General features: G+C 39.3%; 1 non-coding gene across 1 annotated transcript; it reads right to left on the bottom strand.

The window, feature by feature from the left end:
* Positions 1-13,760: 13,760 nt before the first annotated feature.
* LOC141634790 (small nucleolar RNA R71) lies at positions 13,761-13,867 on the bottom strand. The gene has a single exon (XR_012539511.1). It is a non-coding gene; the product is annotated as a small nucleolar RNA R71 (small nucleolar RNA).
* Positions 13,868-19,677: the final 5,810 nt, after the last annotated feature.

Below are 19,677 nucleotides of genomic sequence, written 5' to 3'. Positions count from 1 at the left end.
TTTAGACATAAACCCTAAAATTCAATTCAATCAATTGAAAAGAACAGATTGGGTGTACGAATAGTTACTCTTCGAAATAGAACTGTCAGACGATGGCACAACTTTGCCACTCAGGATCTGAAGTCGTTATGTGATAATGGGGATTAATTACACTAGAAATTAGAGAAAGATTTGGGGAAATTTGTAGAGAATATGGGTGAGGAAGATGAGAGGGTTTGGAGTGAAATGAAAGAGGTAAATGAAAGGTAAAGTGAAAAAAATCTGGGTAAGCAAACAAACAAATAAGCAAGGGTATATCGATCATTTTTTTGGCAAAATTCACCGAAAACGTCATCGTGGTGCAATTTTCAAAGAAAAGTGATATTATGGCTGTAATTTTCAAAAAAAATTATATAAAGCTGTAATTTTCAAAAAATGTTTTTTATAAGGCTGTAATCAACAATTTTCTCATAATATAATAATAAATTATCAATAGAAGTTGAAGTGTATTGTGTGGAAAATAATTTTGAAATTAGTTGGAGAAATACATATGACATTTGAATAATAAACTTCGTATTATGTATAATTAAATATGACATTAGCAATAACAAAAGACGTAGGGGCATATTTCATCGTTCATTTTACTCTTTGCATGAGTAAATTCCATGTAGTACGTATTATGCATGCACATTTACCACAACCCAGTTCGGTCTAGGGCCTTTTAGCCTTATAATACCTTTTTTTTTAATCGGAAGTTGTTATAAAATTGGATATTATACATATATCAAAGGTTTTTTTCCTTCTAATTTAATAAAAAGTGAACAAATAATAATGAATAATTTTTTTAATATTAATAAATTGTAGATAATTAATTTTTTCTGTTTCTAATAATAAAATTGTAAAATAATTAATTAATTCTCATTTCTAATAAGAAAATCATATTCCTAATTATAATAGAAAATTTTTAAATAATTATTATCTCCTAATTCTAATAGCATATTTAGGAAAAAAATCCTTAATAAATTGTTAATTTATTTCCTATTTCTAATTGGAAAATGGTAAAATAATTAATTAATTCTCATTTGTAATAGGAAAATTATATTCCTAATTATAATAGAAAAATTGTAAATAACTAATTATCTCCTATTTCTAATGCTAATAGTATAATTCGAAAAAAAGTCTCCTTTAGTTATATATATTGATTAGTTTTAATATTGTTAAGCATTTGGTTGTGTAAAACAATTTACATTTGGTTAAACTCTTGGTTCTTATTTCAATACAATTTTTCCTTTGAAGTTCATTTGGGTTGGTATTCTTGTTCAAGTTCCAAGTTCCTTTTACGGTCGACCCTTATTCATTTAGTTATCGCATTCTTCGTTTTTGTTATTTCATAGTTATCGTCATTGTCTTTAGCATTACAATATTAGTTTGTCATCACATTTTATTATCAAGTTTATCATTAGCATTCCTCACTACATTTCTCATCGTTAGTAATCTCACTTTTCATATGTTATCACTACTTAATTTATTTATAACTTCTACAATTTCATTTAGTTATATTTATATTATTATCATGTTTATCATTTCATGCATTGTTAGTTTTATTTCCCATGAGTGAGTAGTTCCATTTGTCTAGGGAATAGGGAAGCAATGCATGATTAATAGTTGTAAATGTTAAATTAGTTGTTGTAATTTTGTCTATTTGTTTCTATCACATCTTTGCATCGTCATGATTAATCTTTGTTTAGTGGCCATATTCATCGATTAAGTTTGTTAATTCGTTCTATAAGTCGAGAGGCACGGAATCGAATTAGACTAAGCATGTGTTAGTAGGACGACCTAGTCATAACGAGAGTTCTCTAGGACCCGGTCTATGGTTGACAATAAGGCCGAGAGGTGGTTGTCTTTAAGCCTAAACAACTAACAATGTTATTTATTTCAAGTTTAATATGAACATCTATATACAATTGCATGTGTGACCCGACTCCCCTAGACTCCTTTATCATATATTGTTATATCATTTTATTTGCTAATTACCAAACCAATCAAACAAAAAATCGTAATCGGCCTTGATAGAAGTCTATTCAGAGCTTTTCATAACGCAATTCCCGTCTCCTTGGGTTCGACCCCTCGTACTACATTAATTTGTGTCTAGGGAAATTTATCTTTTATTAGGTGTGCGACAAAGCCTATCAAATTTTGGCGCCGTTGCCGGGGAGCATGGTTTTATTGCGTTTAGAATTGTTGATTTCTATCTTGTTTTATTTTGTCTTGAGGAACACTTGTTCCTTGAAACCGTTACTTACGAATTTCTTGAGATTTTTGTCTTACGCCCAGGTCTTCTCGTATTGGAGATTTGCTTTCGCCGGATTCCGAGCCCGAGAAAACCTTGCGTAGAAGACAACGTTTTTTGAAAGAAATTAAAGAAGCCGCTTCTCCTGTGGAAATTGAAAGTGCAACAAAGTCTTACTTAGACGATCTTAAAGCTTTTGAAGAGGAGGAGGTTTCTAGTTCATCGTCTCCACCACCGCCACCATCTCCAACCAAAAAGATGGTGAAACTTTCCGATCATTCTAAGCCCACCGCGGCTATGCTTCTGGCAGGTATTACTACTACTCAAATTACTGCCCCGGTGTTCGAGATCAAACCGGCTTTTATTAGCCTTGTGGAGAGGAAGCAATTTGGGGGAAGTCCTTTGGAGGATCCCAATTTGCATGTTCAAAACTTTTGTGACTATTGCTCCATGATTTGGCAAACGGGAGTCACTCAAGCCTAATGATGTGACCATAATTAGCGCATATTTAGCCCCCAAATTAGCCTGTTCCCATGCTTTTTAGTGCATATTTGGGTCATTTCTTATCTTTAGTTCTTTGTTTTGCATATTCTTTGAGATTTTGATCCCTTGGTAGGAAAGGAGTAAGAATCTTGCATTTTCATGGCAAAACAAGACTAAATTGATCGAATTCAATGACCAAACATCAAGGAGAGACAAGATTAGAAGGCCTTTGTACATATGATAGTAGATGAGCAATGTTGAGAAAGGATCCTTGAGTCCCCAAGGAAATCCCCAAGGAATTTATGAAGAAAAGGGAAGAAAAGAAGAAGAAGCCTTGCTGAGGCACAATCCGTGCGGATTGTCCCCAATCCGGCCGTCCTCCAGCTGCAGAATCCGTGCGGCTTTCCACCAAGACGCTCGGATCCCACCTCCACAATCATGCTTAAATTAATATGCTTTTATGTTTTATTTGCTTGCTTGTTTTGATCTCAATTCATGCACATGTTATATTTGATGAAATGCTAAGCCTATGAATCCTTGCATTTACTACCATCTTCTATATTTTCAATGAGACTTGTAAGACATAACTCAACTCGAGTCTCATTAGACCATGCATGTTGTTGAGTAGGGAAGATTAAGTCGACTTGTAGGTGTTGCACAATCTAATCGATTCGGCTCCGGGACCCAAACTTTCCTAGGATTGTAAGATATAACCCAACTCAATCCATCACAACAATAATCGCTTGCTTATAATTTGAGAACATGTTTGTATGATTAATTCCCATGATTCCCCTATGATCCCATGACACCCTATTGCTTTTTAATCAATTGTTTACACCCCTTTTAATTCATCTTGCTAGTTTATTTTCATTGCTATTTTAGTTAGTGACCTTCTACATCAACCCAATTTGTGACACCCCCAAGACACCACTAGTTTCAATAGAAATCTCATTTCAATACCCGTCCCTTGGGATCCGACCTTTACTTGCCTCTTTTCTAACTGTAGAGTTGTTTGTGAAGCTATAAATTGTGTTTTGATTCGGACGTGACCCAACGACCACACCTTTAATTGTGAACACGAAACGGACCGATAAAAAATGGCGCCATTGCCGGGGACGGTGTTTGTTTGATTTAGATTTCCTTTTTTTATTGTTATTAGTTGTGTCTTTCTTCGCCTTGGGGAAGTAAAACTCCTCAAGGCTTGTTCTAATTGTTTTCAAGTTGTTCGATATTGTGCGAGATGGATTTTATAGATTGTTTTGTAGAGGACCACTTGAGTATACCTTACTTCAAGGATCCCATGCAAGCATTGGAAGCCTTGGAAGCAAGTGAGGCTAACAATATGTATTGGGAATTGGAGGTGGATCTTTTTGAGGCCGCTCTAGCTAACAAGGAACTTACTCGTGCACAATCCGAATTAGTGCATAATATTCTAGTGGAAGCATATAAACCCATAGAGGATGAGCAATCCATCCTAGAAGAGATTTTACAAACTCAAGAGCAAGAGGAACCCATCATGGAATTTGAATATGATGAGGTCGAAAATGAAGTTGAGTATGCTATGAGGATGGAATGTCTAATGGAGATGGAGCAAATTCTCAATGAAACTCCAAAGGAGGAAAGTAAGGTACAAACCCCCACTTTAAAACCCCTTCCCCCAAATTTGAAATATGCTTACCTTGATGAATCAAAGACCAAACCTGTGATTGTTAATGATAGACTTGATGATGACCAATTGGGAAAATTGCTTGATGTATTGAAACAACATGAGAAGGCTATAGGTTATAGTCTAGATGACCTTAAGGGGATAAGTCCCAACTTTTGCATGCATAGAATTCATCTAGAGGAAGACCATAGACCTACCATTCAACCCCAAAGAAGATTGAACCCCCACACGCAAGAAGTTGTCAAAGGAGAAGTCATGAAATTACTTGATGCGGGAATCATATATCCCATATCGGATTCTTTGTGGGTTAGCCCCGTCCAAGTGGTACCTAAGAAAGGAGGTACTACGGTAGTGACAAATGAAAAGAATGAACTAATACCCACAAAAATGATCACCGGTTGGCGTATGTGCATTGACTACCGGAAATTAAACTCCGCAACAAGAAAGGATCACTTCCCCTTACCATTCATTGACCTAATGCTTGAGAGGTTAGCCTCCAACAAATTCTTTTGTTACCTTGACGGGTATTCGGGATTCTTCCAAATCCCTATACACCCGGATGACCAACATAAAACCACTTTCACATGCCCTTATGGCACTTTTGCATATAGGAGGATGCCTTTTGGTTTATGTAATGCCCCCGCCACTTTCCAAAGATGCATGATGAGTGTCTTTTTCGATTACCTAGAGACCATAATGGAAGTTTTTATGGATGATTTTAGTGTTTATGGAAAGGACTTTGACTCATGTTTGCATAATCTTTCTCTTGTGTTGCAAAAGTGTGAAGATGCCAGTCTTGTTTTAAATTGGGAAAAGTGTCACTTCATGGTTAATGAAGGAATTGTCTTGGGTAATTTGATTTCGGAAAAGGGCATCGAGGTCGATAAAGCTAAAGTTGAGGTGATAGAGAAACTCCCACCTCTCGTGAATGTTAGAGGGGTGAGAAGTTTTCTCGGTCACGCGGGTTTTTATCGTCGTTTCATAAAGGATTTTTCAAAAATAGCGAAACCCCTCACTCAACTTTTGCTTAAAGATGCCCAATTCCTCTTCACTGATGAGTGTGTTGAAGCTTTTAATAGAATCAAAGAAGCACTAATCTCGACACCAATTATCCAACCCCCGAATTGGGAGTTACCTTTCGAGATTATGTGTGACGCTAGCAACTACGCCGTTGGAGCGGTTCTTGGCCAACGGGTAGGGAGAGCTCTTCACGCCATCTATTACATAAGCAAGACCCTCGATCCCTCCCAAGTGAATTATGACACAACCGAAAAGGAGCTTCTTGCCATTGTATATGCTTTGGATAAATTCCGTTCCTACTTGCTTGGATCCAAGGTGATTGTATTTTCGGATCATCGCGCTCTCCGACATCTCTTGATAAAGAAGGAGGCAAAACCAAGATTGTTGAGATGGATTTTGCTTCTTCAAGAATTTGACTTGGAAATAAGAGACAAGAAAGGAGCCGAGAATGTAGTGGCGGATCACTTGTCAAGGATCCGGTTTCATGATGAAAATGGAGAAACCCCGATCAATGAGTCATTCCCCGACGATATTTTGATGGCCATTCAAACACAACTTGAAAGGCACATCACCCCATGGTTTGCCGATTATGCCAATTATATTGTTGGAAAGGTACTCCCTCCAAACTTGAATCACAACCAAAGGAAGAGATTCCTTTTCGAAGTAAAGAGGTACTTTTGGGATGACCCAAACCTCTACAAGGAGTGTAGTGATGGGCTCTACCAGAGATGCATCCCTCAATGGGAAACCCAAGGAATCTTGGAAGGATGTCATTCATCACCCTACGGTGGGCACCATGGAGAAAGGGGAACCGTTGCAAAAATTCTCCAATCGGGCTTCTATTGGCCTACAATGTTTCAAGATACAAGAAAATTCATCATTCATTGCGACGCTTGTCAAAGAACGGGAAATATCTCGTGGAGGAACGAAATGCCACAAAGGGGCATTCTAGAGGTGGAGATCTTCGATGTTTGGGGAATCGACTACCAAGGGCCCTTTGTGACATCCAATGGGAATAAGTACATTCTTGTGGCCGTAGATTATGTCTCGAAGTGGGTGGAGGCAATTGCCACCCCAAATGATGATGCAAAAACGGTCACCAAGCTTTTCAAAAAGATAATTTTCCCAAGATTTGGAGTTCCTAGAGCGATCATTAGTGATGGAGGAACGCATTTCCATGAGAAGAAACTTGCATCCCTTTTGACCAAATATGGTGTCCAACATAGAACCGGCTTGGGATATCATCCTCAAACAAGCGGTCAAGTTGAAATTTCAAATAGAGAGATCAAGCAAATCCTTGAAAAAGTTGTGAACAAGACACGGAAAGATTGGAGCACAAAACTTGATGATGCTCTTTGGGCTTATAGAACGGCCTATAAGACTCCCATAGGAGCCTCCCTCTACAAGCTTGTCTATGGAAAAGCATGTCATTTGCCAATCGAATTGGAGTACAAAGCTTATTGGGCAATCCGAGCACTTAATCTTGATCTCAAATTGAGCGGTCAAAGGAGGATGATTCAAATCCAAGAGTTGGAGGAGTTCCGACTACAATCCTATGAGAATGCGAAGATTTACAAAGAAAGAACGAAATTGCTTCATGATAAGAGAATTAGACAAAAGGCCTTGCACAAGGGAGACAAAGTCCTTCTATTCAATTCCCGCTACCGACTCTTTCCGGGAAAATTGAACTCTAGATGGATGGGTCCCTATGTGATAACCGAAGTTGGAAAATATGGAGATTTCGAACTCAAAGCGGAAGATGGAAGCAAGTTCAAGGTAAATGGTCAAAGGTTGAAGCCATACTATGAAGGAGCGTTTGTTGGAGAGGTCGAGGCTACCTACCTCGGGCCTCCTCCCCCTTGAAAGGACCATCTAAGGGAGAGTTTGGTGGAGTCCTCCCTAATCCACCACTTGTAAATATACTAACCCTCTAACTTGTATTTATTGTTTTATTTCATTTGTTTTAATAAATAGCATGAACTCTTTTCATGAGCGTAAGTGAGGGAGGGTTACTAATGAATTTTGAATGAAGGAAGGAACGAATTCTCGAGTGTGGGGACGCATCTAAGAGAGGATAAAAAGTCAAAGGAAGAATTCGCAGCCTGAACACGAGCGGATTCCCTGGAATCCGGCCGTCTTGCTGGAATCCGGGCGTTCTGAGGAGAAACCGTCCGTCCAGCTACGCTGAGAATTTGAAGATTTTTGGACCGAGGTTGAATCCGAGCGTCCTAGGAAGAAAAACGCCCGTCTTGTAGAATCCGGCCGGATTTGAAGAAAGACGCCCGTCTTTCTACCTGTGCATTTCAAAGAAAATCTCTGTAGAAGAATCCGTCCGTCTTCAGAAGAAGACACCCGCCCCATCATAAAAGAATCCGAGCATCTCATGCTCGGGACGCCCGTCTTTGGGGCGTCAAATTTTGGAAATTCTCGCTGTGACAGAATCCGGGCGTATTGCCCAGAATCCGCCCGTCCCGAGGAGCACGAATCCGAGCGTCTTCAGCTCGAATCCGCTCGTCTTCTCACGGTGTTTTGACCCGACTTTTCCCTAATTAAAATACACCCCACCACACATACAATGACACATCACTACTCCTTCCACTTACACTATAAAACCCACCTCCTTATGACTCCCATACATATCCAAATCACTCTCTTTACCCACAAAATCAAAAAGCCCCAATTTTCTAGGGTTTCCAACACTAAATCAACAAGGAACATCCTTACCCTTTCACAAATCAAAAGAACCCAACAAAAGAATCAAGAATGGTACCAAGGAGATCCTCTTTTAGGAGTGCAAGAAGACCAAGGATGATGGGAAGTTCTTCTACCTCCCATCTCAACACTTTAAGAAGGGAACATGAAGAGATTGTAGATCTTACAAGGCTTGATGATTTCTCAAATGTGGAATTCCTCAATGATGTGCAAAGATTAGTCTTCCACCGGCTTCTAAGTAAGAATATTCTTCCCACTAAATTTTTATGTCATGCTACATTGAAGAAACTTGGGATTTATCACCAAGTGGAAGCTCTCTTTGAGGTTTTCGGTCTTTCAACCCTTTTTCGCATGTATGAACCAACCTATCGGTCTCTTGTGCTTGAATTTTTGAGCTTTTTGAAGATTACGACCTTGAACAAAGGGATATGCATAGAGTTTAGGTTGGAGAATGTTTCTAGGATGATGACCCTTGTAGAATTCGCAAATGTGTTTGGACTTGATGTTTCGCCTACCCGAACATCGAAACCCAAAAAGTATAGTGTTGCACCTTTGTGGAGGGCCATGACGGGCCGGGATTTCATTCACACCAAGGAATGTCTTGCTTTTCATATCCAAAACCTGATCTTGAGGCTTACGTATCGATTTCTTTCGGGCACTCTACTTGCCCGCCGAGATCCGGCCATCGTGAACCAATTAGACCTTGTGTTTATGGAATCCTACCTCAACATTCAAGGGAGTAATGGGTATCACTTCAATGCACCTCTAGTTTTGCTAGAGAAATGGGCAAAGTTTAGAAATGGGGATGATGATGGAATGAAGCACATAGTGAATGGAGGACTCATTACTAGACTTGCAAAGCACTTCAACCCAAGGTTCAATGAGAACAATGAGTACACTCCACTTACGGGAAGCACGAGAATTAATGAAGATCTCCTTCTCGTCCATCACCATTGGATAACCCTTGAGGGGGTCGATAAGCGGATAAAGTGTTTGACAAAAGGAAGCGATCCGATTTATCTTCCAATGGCCGATCTACCACGGATCTCCCCAAGAAGAGGAAACTTGTCCCCAATGCCATCCTACCTCATCCCAAGTCAAACAAGGCAAGCACCACCACCACCAAATCCACCACCACAACAACAAGAACAACAAACTCAAAATGAGAAGATAAAAGTGCCTCCCTACCCTTTCCCCTACCAACCGTATAACCATCCAAACCCCTTTATCCTCCCCCGTGACGACTTTGTCACGGGAATCTTACAAGATCTACACTACCGTCAATACGAGACCTCCGTGGACACTTACTATGCCCTCTATCCTCAATATCACGAGATGGTTCGAAGAGGACGGATTAGTGAGGAAGGAGCTTTCCCCTCATGGGCTCAAATGGATTTGCTCTTCCCCAACTCGGAGAGAGCTAATGAAGGGGCGAACGGTAGACAAGAGGAGGAGAGTGGCAATTCTTGTGGAGGTGACACGGTGGAACTTGAGAGTGAGGAAGACGAATTCATGGACCCAAGTTTGAGTGATGCTTCAAAGGATATTTGGGATAGCGATATAGAGGGAGATGATGCTGATGTCTAGAAGACTACCTCATCACTAGGTGGAGCGGGCGAGAGGCACCCACCTAAGTTTAAGTGAAGTTTTCTCATCTCTCCTCTTTATCTTTCAAAGTTTCATGAAAAGAAGTTTGTGTCTTGTTACCTTGTATCTTAATTAATTTTGATCATTGTTGGAGTAGTCCTAGCACCATAGAGGACTCACACCTCGGTACCATTGAGGTGTTCTCATTTTATTGTTCCCATTTTCAAAATTCAAAATGACAAATTAGTTTCATGCATTGCATAGTGTGTGCATGAACTACACCCATACTTGGACATTAGCAATAGTGTCTAACTCAGTTTGGGGAAGTTAATGCATACACAACGGGAGGTAATCTAAATTATCCTCTCCGTCATAACAAAAACCATGCATCATGTAGTGTAGCTTAGTATAGATTGCATTTAGTATAGAAATCATGCATCATCTTTGCATAATTTCCATCACTTTGGCCATTGAGGACAATGCCCATATTAGTGAGGGGATGGGAATTCTAACATTTAACTCTTATTCCAAAAATCCAAAAAAATTGAAAAATTTCGAAAATCATAAAAATTTGAAAATTGAAAAACCCAAAAACATGTTTATTTCCCTTTGTAGTCTTGTGTATATATTGTGTTTGTTCTATCCTTGTTCACATTGATTGACTACGCCACATCCGAGACATGAGGATAATGAAGACCGCATGGTATGATCTTTCCAATCTCCTTTTTCCTCTTTATGTTAATAACTATGTGGCTTTATTTTGATTGATGCGGTATAACAATGTGAATTTAGGACTTGCATTTAGTTTATATGTCATATTAGTTGATAGAATCACTTGCATTAGGATGTTTATATTAGTTGCATCATGGCATGTAGTTGCATGTTAGAAATGTTTTGAAAAATGCCTAATTAGGAACTTTGACAAGAGCAACTAAGCCATTACAAATACTTGTTCAACTTAAGACTTTGCCTACTAGAATGGTTGTAAAACACCCTAGATAGTGTCATACTAGTGTCTTTTGACCCATGACCCAAGGCCTAGTCAAGGGTTTGCATGTGAGTCACCTATCCAACCCCGTGATGCGATGTGGACTTGGTTAACTTGTCTAGGTGACCTTGATTGACCTTGTGGTAAGGCAACCCAAAAATATTTTCTATCAATAAGCTTGAAGTGCTCATTTCAAAGAATTTTGTCATGTGGAAGTAATTTAATGCCAAGGAAACCTCAAATGTTATGAATTGTTGAATGTTGAGAGATTTAAGTTATTTTGATGGAGGCGTACCACTTAGATGTGCTTTGGTGCGGGATCCATTGAATTGGGCCCCCACACGGTTGTGAATTCGGCCGCCCAGAGACAGAGTGACTATCACCCCGAAAAGCTATTGTCTAGAGGTTAACCGGTTGCCTAATAAGCGATTGGCGAAAGCAAAGGACACTAGCCCGGAAGAGACAAACCCATCTTAAATTTTTGAAATGTGAAAGTGAAATGAGGACAATTTTGAATACTAGTCATATCCACCCGTTGTGAATAAAGATTTGAGCATTTCATTCCCAAAAAGCCTTTTGTCAAGCCACTTGGTCGAGCTTGGGACGATCCATGACCTTTACTTTTGTAGAGAATTCGAGACTTGTCATGTCATATGCTACTAGCATCATAGGGATCATCATTCCACCACCATCCGATCGCTCTTGACGAAAGCATTTGGAAGACGAAAGTAGTCTAGTTTAACACCATTTGGAGGTGATTTAGTGCCATCCTCTTAGCCTTAGTAATTTGTTGAACTAGTATTTGTGAAGGATTACATGCTCTTAAATTTGTTCCTCTTTAGTGCCTCCGCCACTTGATGAGGAAGTGGCTATTCCGTTTGTAGATGCATCCATTATGTGATTTTGTGTGCTTAATGTTTGGATGTGTCGCCATTTTGGCAAGACCCACCTTGCCTTGCAAGAAGGCATCCTACCTCATGGTTGTCTTGTAGTGAGTTGAAGGGGCGGAGTGAGACCCGCTAATTGTCTCATATCGGCTATGTTATTAGGTTAGTTTAAATAATGGTCCTAGTCTTTGTCACCTCTTTACTCGAGACGAGCAAAGGTTCGGTTTGGGGATATTTGATGTGACCATAATTAGCGCATATTTAGCCCCCGAATTAGCCTTGTTCCCATGCTTTTTAGTGCATATTTGGGTCATTTCTTATCTTTAGTTCTTTGTTTTGCATATTCTTTGAGATTTTGATCCCTTGGTAGGAAAGGAGTAAGAATCTTGCATTTTCATGGCAAAACAAGACTAAATTGATCGAATTCAATGACCAAGCATCAAGGAGAGACAAGATTAGAAGGCCTTTGTACATATGATAGTAGATGAGCAATGTTGAGAAAGGATCCTTGAGTCCCCAAGGAAATCCCCAAGGAATTTATGAAGAAAAGGGAAGAAAAGAAGAAGAAGCCTTGCTGAGGCACAATCCGTGCGGATTGTCCCCAATCCGGCCGTCCTCCAGCTGCAGAAATCCGTGCGGCTTTCCACCAAGACGCTCGGATCCCACCTCCACATCCGCCGGATTCTCTTGAATCCGCTCGGATTCCATCGCCAGAATCCGCCCGTCCCGACCTTAATCCGCCCGGATTCCAAAGACAGTGCGATTTCCTCTTCTCCAAGCTACGAAGAAAGAAGCCCTTCCTTCGGAAAATACCGGCTCCTCCCTGCTCAATCTAAAAAGTGTAATTACTAGTTTAGCCCTTAGTTAACCCTAATGCATCCTCCCTAATTTCCACTATAAATACCCCATTAGTCTAAATTAGAGGAGCATGTTCTTCTTATCAACAATTAGAGTAGTTAATACCAATCAAATCTCTCTTTAGTTTTGTAATCAACAATTAATCAAGTTCTAATACAAGTTTTATTTCCTTAATCTCTCTTTTGTTCATCCTTTATTTTGGGTAATTGAAGATTATTTGGGTTATTATTGGGAGATTGACAACCTCTTAATCAAGCATTCAAGTACTTCTTTTATCTTTGCTTTATTATTGGAATCATTAGTAGGTATAATTCTCTTAATCCCTTTTAATTATTGTTAATTACTTTCATTTACTCATCATGTTTCATTTTGTTGGTATGATTGACAACCTTGCTAGCATGATCAACATGATAATGAGCGAGTAGTCTATTAGCTAGGGTTAATGGGTGATTAGGGGAAACCAACATGGGGAATGATTCATGCTTAAATTAATATGCTTTCATGTTTTATTTGCTTGCTTGTTTTGATCTCAACTCATGCACATGTTATATTTGATGAAATGCTAAGCCTATGAATCCTTGCATTTACTACCATCTTCTATCTTTTCAATGAGACTTGTAAGACATAACCCAACTCTAGTCTCATTAGACCATGCATGTTGTTGAGTAGGGAAGATTAAGTCGACTTGTAGGTGTTGCACAATCTAATCGATTCGGCTCCGGGACCCAAACTTTCCTAGGATTGTAAGATATAACCCAACTCAATCCATCACAACAATAATCGCTTGCTTATAATTTGAGAACATGTTTGTATGATCAATTCCCATGATTCCTCTATGATCCCATGACACCTTAGTGCTTTTTAATCAATTGTTTACACCCCTTTTAATTCATCTTGCTAGTTTATTTTCATTGCTATTTTAGTTAGTGACCTTCTACATCAACCCAATTTGTGACACCCCCAAGACACCACTAGTTTCAATAGAAATCTCATTTCAATACCCGTCCCTTGGGATCCGACCTTTACTTGCCTCTTTACTAATTGTAGAGTTGTTTGTGAAGCTATAAATTGTGTTTTGATTCGGACGTGACCCAACGACCACACCTTTAATTGTGAACACGAAACAGACCGATCACCTAAATATGGTAAATACTTTTCCCTTTCTCTTTGAAGTATAAGGCAAAATTATGGATCAATAGCCTTGATCGCACCGCCATGGGAATCACAAATTGGGAAACATTGGCTCTTGCTTTCTATCAAAAGTTTTTTCCATCGGAGAAAACTCAAACTTTGAGGAGCCAAATCACGGGATTCCGTCAACAAGCTCTTGAGAGCTTATATGAAGCTTGGGAGAGGTACAAGGAGTTGCAAAGGAAATGCCCACATCATGGGTTGTGCCGAGTCCCGAAGAATTCTTTATTCCGCCAACAATGGGCGGTTTGATCAAATTGACACGGATATTGCTCATGCAATGATTGAATCCATGGCGATTCATGATGCCCAATATGTCAATTCTCGGAGTACACCAATCAAAGGTAAATAGGAAGCATCCGACACTACCATTTTGAAAGCTCAAATCCTATTGCTCCAAGAAAAGTTGGAGGCTCAAAATGCAATCCAACAACTCAATGCCGTGTCCTCTACTAGTCAAATTGTTGTTTGTGAAGGTTGCGGAGGTGCGGGTCATTGCACCGCTCTATGCCAAGCTACTATTGAGGAGGTAAATGCTTATCAAACTTTTAGACAAAGTTCATATCCACCAAGTACATTTTCAAATACATACAACCCGAATACAAAATTTCACCCGAACTGTCTTATAAAAATAACAATGTGCTTAACCCTCAACCCCAACAAAATTTTGTGCCTCAACAACAACAAAATGCCTATGTTCCACAATAAAGGTTCAATTACCCACCGGGCTATCAAAATCAAAACCACCAACAAAGGCGACCACAACAAAATTTCCAACCAAACCAAGGTCCACCACCCCAAAATGTCCAACAAAACAACCGGGGGGTAAACTTGAGGCCTTGGTAATGCAAATGGCTAAGACCCAAATGGAATTGTTGGCTCAAATACAAAAGAGTTATCAAACTCACAACGTGTAGATACCCAATATCTTTTGATTCCCCAGCAAACACCCGTTGATTATCGGACTACAATATGCTTAGGAATCACTACGTTTAATCGACAGTTTTGTACAACTATACGTCGGAAAAATCAAAACGATTTGTGGAAAACAAAACATTTTAAAAACAAATCATGATTTCAAATGCGTGATAGTGACAAGACAGCTCGAAGACCCGCAAAATGGCTCGCGCCTCTTCAAGTAGCCCATGCGGCCACGTCGCTCAAAACGCACACAACTACTGTGAACCCCCGCAATAAAGCTAAGAAAATACGATAAGAAAATTCGGAATTTTAGGAAATTTTTGAAACTATTTAAAATCTAAAGCGCGGGTTCGATAAAACCTAAAACATAAATAAAGTATGCGGAAATAAAGTTAAGTTTATACAAACGTGATAGTCAAAATTGGGAAAAAAAATTCCTCGAATGACAAGACGGTAAAGGGTGAGTCTAGGCAATCCTAATAAACCGACTACTAATCCAAGGTGCTCGCTAGCTCACACGTCTAAACCCCACCAATGCATCTTCACAAACCTGTCATTCATGTAAACATGAAAGCCACAGTCAGTGGGGAGTAACTCAAGGTTCGTCCAGCCACAAATTGTCAAAATGAACATAACAAAGAACTCAATTAATCAGACATTTAAGACAAGATGTAAATAACTTGAATTATTATAATAAACATGGGATCAATCATGTTAACACAATAAAAGAAACAAGATAGGATAGCAAATGAGCATGCCATGGCATATTTAAATAAGTACAGTAAAGGAAAAATCATGGATGCAGTCAGTTAATCACAAGCACGAACTCCAATGAAATGTGATATATGCAACTATCTAAATTATGCAAGACTAATACGTAAGTTATATGAGATAGATGAACGAGTAGTCAATCATTGCAATACATATAGTTGAAAACCATAGCCATTACTTTGAAAACCTCTTAACAAACAATGCACGGGATGTGGCTACTAATGTCACATTCATACTTATGGCTTGTAACTCACCTTAAGAACGGATGGGAACATCAATCCCGGCGATCATATCGCAAATAGAAGGCTTGTATCTCACCTCTAGTATTCGATAAGACCAAGACTCTCACGTCCAAACAATGACAATATCTATAACCAAGCAAGACCTTTACTACTCATTAATTATAATTCCCCTGGTAGGACGACAATGATAATCACAAAGACTCAGTCCTAGTCTAAATCTGGCCAGACTCTCGGGACAGTATAGTTCCCGATTCGACATGCAGCAAGACAGTCCGCATCCAAGACTCGAACAATAAATCGAAAGTCGAGAACCCACAATCGGCAGGACAGTCCGAAAGAGGCGGAAGATATGAGCTAAACCCATACTTGGCAGACAGGCACAAGTAGGGCGTAAAGATAAGTCAAGCAGAAAGGTATAGCATAAAGGCATTATGATAAGAATACGACCCTTCACAAGTAATTATTTATAATAAGTCTTTCATACTTGTATCTTATTAATAAACATTTCATTTCATAATTTAACATGCTGGTTAAATAAAATATAACAAGCGGAAATGAATGATTTACGTTATGTAAAACATGAGATAAAATATAAATAACCACAAACGGGTCATTCATAAGGACACACCATCCTATAAATCTGGCCCAATAACCTAAAGTGTAAACCAGTCCAAAACACAACACCACAAAACACAACACAATGTGGCCCAATTTAACAAAATACCACACAACAAAATGCAACACAATGTGGCCCAATCTAACAAAATACAACACAATAAATTACAAGAAAAAGTGGCCCAATAGCATACAATAAAAACAAGCCCAATTACCAAAACCACATAAATCACTAAGTAGTGAAAAAAGGGGAAACAAAGTGGTTAACCCATTACTCAACCCTTGTCCACCCTAGCTGCGGCCAGGCCGTGGCCATGCTGCCTACCCACGGCCAGACACCACTACCACCCAGCCAGGTCCCCTACCAGCCCCACCGTGGCCTACACCACTACAAAGTCGGTCCAACAAACCACTACAATCACTTACCCTATGCAACGGTTCATGTAAACCACAAGAGGAGTTCATGAGCATGCTTGAGACGGAAATACACATTGATATTATCATTTAGTAGCCACCTTTTATCCACTAAATAGTAGCCCATAAACAGCTTACAAACAGCCCCGACAAATACCCTTTCACGGCTGCCAAACAGCCCATGAGACAGCCACCAAGAACCGTGCTAACACGGTCTATAGCTAGACATTTAACACGAGATTTTCGGGTATACACGATGAATTTATCATTTAAAAAGGCAAGCACAAAAAAATTCCCGAAAAGCTAATCTACTCGTCCCAAAATAGGGTTCAAACAGCCCTTTCACAACTCCAAAACAGTGTCCCAAAAATAGTCCATTTGGCTCAAAATTAAGACGGGAATGAAAGTAAGGTTGAGACGGAAACAAAGCACAACTAAAACACGAATAGCAACCACTAAGTTTACTCCAACAACACTCGAAAATATCATGTGAAACAGGGCACTTCGACCCATTTTTGGAGATGGGAACCCACCCGTCTGAGGCATACCCATACCCGAACTTCATAGAGAAAATAAGCCATGAAAACTTACTTCAAACAAGCATGTGATATAACACCCCATGGTAATTGAAGAGGTCCATTGATAGGTTTAAATGACTAGTGCTTAAAGGGATTGAAAGTACTACTCATATCAACAAAGTGCACTTTCTTTTATGGTCATCGATGCAAAAGAACTCCACAGTTAAGCGTGCTTGGCTGGGAGTAGTCTTAGGATGGGTGACCTCCTGAGAAGGTTACCAGGATGCGCATGAGTGAGGACAAAATGCGCTATAAAGGACCCGTGTTGATCTGTGGGCCATGTACACAGCCTGGTGAGCTATCATAACTAACCGCTCCCGACCCGGTTTGGGCCGGGGTGTTACAAGTGGTATCAGAGCAACCCTGCGACCATGTGGTGATAGGAGGCAGTTATTATACGCTCCTGGAGGCAGTTGTTATACGCTCCATTGTGATCACCCACCTAGCGGGGGAGGATTCTGGGTTAGGGGTTATGCTCCCATGCGCAACGAGGACGTTGCGTTATTCAAGTGGGGGTGATTATAACACCCCAAGGTAATTGAAGAGGTCCATTGATAGGTTTAAATGACTAGTGCTTAAAGAGATTGAAAGTACTACTCATATCAACAAAGTGCACTTTCTTTTATGGTCATCCATGCAAAAGAACTCCACAGTTAAGCGTGCTTGGCTGGGAGTAGTCTTAGGATGGGTGACCTCCTGGGAAGGTTACCAGGATGCGCATGAGTGAGGACAAAATGCGCTATAAAGGATCCGTGTTGATCTGTGGGCCATGTACACAGCCTGGTGAGCTATCATAAGTAACCGCTCCCGACCCGGTTTGGGCCGGGTTGTTACATGTGAAAGACTAATAAATCCACATATTCAAACACACATATGGGAAAGACATAAAGAACCAAACTTTACGACAAAAGAGTGAAAAACCGAGTTAAAGGGGCGAAATTTCGACACTTTGTCGAGTACCCTATCACCATTACCTTGAAAGCTCGTCAATGAACACGATTCCGACTCAAAATTACTCCGGGTCGTCCAAGCTTGCACTTAGACATCACAATACACGAAATTAGCACGGATTTTCGAGCCATATTTGGGACGGCCGAACTGAAATAGGAGAAAAGTTGGTTCCTTTCTTACCTAGGAAGGAGGAGGGTGAGGAGAGGAAGAAGTAGGCGTGAAAATTAGTTAAAACGGTCGAGAAACGAAGACGGGATCTGTGTTTGAAGGTCGACAGAAATGGAGTTTATACCTCTATTTGTTTTTACTGAATATTGTTGTTGTTGTCCACTGTTGATTTTCGAAAGAAGAGGAAAGGAGGAGCTTGGGATTGGTCCGTTTCTTATGTGAGGTGAGTGATATTATTATATCAGTTAGGTGTAGAAAGTAGGTGAGTGTGTGTATGTGTTGTCGGTATAGTATAGGTCGGGATTAAACTAGTCTCACATGTGGAAATGTGACGATCTTTGCTAGACGGAAATATGTCTATAACTTAAGACAGAGATATTATTATTATTATTATTATTATTATTATTATTATTATTATTATCATTATTATTCCTATCCGAATAAAACATATATTTTATATAAAATAAGCTTTAAAATTATAGCTTTAATAAAATTTACGTTTAAAATAAAATTAATAAATTAAATAATTAAAAAACATAAAATAAAGTAATAGAATGGTTAAATAAATTATAAATGTCAAAATGAGAAATTCGCGGGTGTTACAACTACTGAATCCTCTTTAAATACTCCTCAAATGCCACCTTTTGAAGGTACGCGAGTGTCCGCCCCCTCATTTCTCCCTTCAAATTCTAGACTCGACTTCTCAAGTCACAAACCGACACATATTTTCGACCTACCGATCGGAAATACAAGCCATACACATTGTTTGGTACCGTCATCATGCATTAAATAACTTGACCAACCATCTCGACCAACTACACAATCACTAAACTAAACAAACACTCTTTACATTGCTAAAACGGTTTTCAGGCGAGTTTTCCGACCTAACAAGTTTTTACACTTCCGTCGATTTCTCGTCTTCAACCTATCATGTAAGTATGAGGGTGTAATTAATCCTCTTCTTTCATATCTTTTTATCTATTTTTATGACCTTAACATGCTAAAACATGAAATACGGATCGAATGAGCCAAAACCGAGCTTTGACCGGAAACAGAAGCCCCTAGTCACAACTAGGTGCCTCGCGCCTCAATGGGCTATCCAGGTCAGAACTCAAACATGTTTGAGTTCATTCTTTCCATTTTCATTTCATTTTTTAACCGATGTTTACCATTTCAAATCATTTTTATGATAAACCTTTTTCACCATAAATCATGTTCACCCTTGGTTCCTCATACCATGACGGTTTAATCCATGCCTCGGTGATAACATTTGGTTAATTACATTTTAAAAAGCATTTTAAAACCTTTTATTCATTTCTTTACATTTCAAAAACAACCACATTAGTCATACAT

Source organism: Silene latifolia, chromosome Y (assembly GCF_048544455.1).
Source record: "Silene latifolia isolate original U9 population chromosome Y, ASM4854445v1, whole genome shotgun sequence".
Classification (NCBI taxonomy): Eukaryota; Viridiplantae; Streptophyta; class Magnoliopsida; order Caryophyllales; family Caryophyllaceae; genus Silene; species Silene latifolia.
Note: the sequence above shows the minus strand (reverse complement) of the source record. Positions and strands in the feature narration are given on the sequence as shown.